At 39.3% G+C, this 1,386-nt stretch overlaps 1 non-coding gene across 1 annotated transcript; it reads right to left on the bottom strand.

Moving 5' to 3' along the window:
* Positions 1–745: 745 nt before the first annotated feature.
* Positions 746–848, bottom strand: LOC112818090 (U6 spliceosomal RNA). Its single transcript, XR_003206521.1, has one exon. It is a non-coding gene; the product is annotated as a U6 spliceosomal RNA (small nuclear RNA).
* Positions 849–1,386: the final 538 nt, after the last annotated feature.

Raw genomic sequence — 1,386 nt, 5'->3', positions numbered from 1 at the left:
TTTTTAATTTTTAAAAAGATTTTGATTTATTTATTTGTCAAAGAGAGAAAGAGCACAAGCAGGGGGAGCTGCAGGAAGAGGGAGAAGCAGGCTCCTCGCTGAGCAAGGAGCCCGATGTGGGACTTGATCCCAGGACCCTGGATCACGACCCAAGCTGAGGGTAGATGCTTAACTGACTGAGCCACCAAGGCGTCCCCATTTTTACATTTTTGTACCAATTTCATTACTTGTGTCTCTCCTGCTTTACCACTTTTACCTTATGATAAATGTGTGCAGAACTATTTAGTATAGAAATTAGATGATGGTTGGAGAGAGCCATGAGTGACTATCGCTTTTACAATTGCAACAAGAAGAATAAGATACTTAGGAATAAATTTAACCAAGGAGATGAAAGGCCTATCTATACACTAAAAACTATAAATCATTGATGAAAGAAAGTAAGGAAGACAAATAAATGGAAAGATATCCTAGGTTCACAAATGGAAGATAAATCTTGTTAAATGTTGTGCAGCCACTATGGAAAACAGTGTGGAAGTTTCTCAAAAAATTAAAAATAGCACTATCATTTGATCCAGAAATCCCACTGTGAATATGTATCTGGATGAAATAGAATCACTCTCTTGAAGAGATATTTGCATTCCCATGTTCATTGCAGTATTTATCACAATAGCCAAGGTATGGAAATAACCCAAATGTCTGTTAGCATTAGAATGGATAAAGAAAACATGTATATATAAAGTGGACTAATAATCAGACTTTTCTTCAGAATTTGCCTGTCATCCTTACACAGGGCCATGCTAATCTTCTCTGTGTCATTATTTTAGTATATGTGCTGCCGAAGTGACCACAATAATCAGCTTTTTATTTTTTTATTTTTTTAAAAGATTTTTACTTATTTATTTGACAGAGACATAGTGAGAGACGGAACACAAGCAGGGGGACTGGGAGAGGGAGAAGCATGCTTCCTGCTGAGCAGGGACCCCGATGCGCGGCTCGATCCCAGGACCCTGGGATCATGACCTGAGCCGACGGCAGACGCTTAAAGACTGAGCCATCTGGCGCCACAATAATCAGCTTTTTTTTTATTTTTTATTGTTATGTTAATCACCATACATTACATCATTAGTTTTTAATGTTGTGTTCCATGATTCATTGTTTGTGCATAACACCCAGTGCTCCACGCAGAACATGCCTTCTTTAATACCCATCACCAGGCTAACCCATCCCCCCACCCCCCTCCCCTCTAGAACTTGGTTTTTCAGAGTCCATCGTCTCTCATGGTTCGTCTCCCCCTATGACTTACTCCCCTTCATTCTTCCCCTCCTGCTATCTTCTTCTTCTTCTTCTTTTCTTAACATATATTGCATTATTTGTTTCAGAGGTACA

This window comes from Callorhinus ursinus, unplaced genomic scaffold (assembly GCF_003265705.2).
Source record: "Callorhinus ursinus isolate GAN/ISIS: 27379988/994484 unplaced genomic scaffold, GSC_fseal_2.0 scaffold6186, whole genome shotgun sequence".
NCBI classification, from domain to species: Eukaryota; Metazoa; Chordata; class Mammalia; order Carnivora; family Otariidae; genus Callorhinus; species Callorhinus ursinus.
Note: the sequence above shows the minus strand (reverse complement) of the source record. Positions and strands in the feature narration are given on the sequence as shown.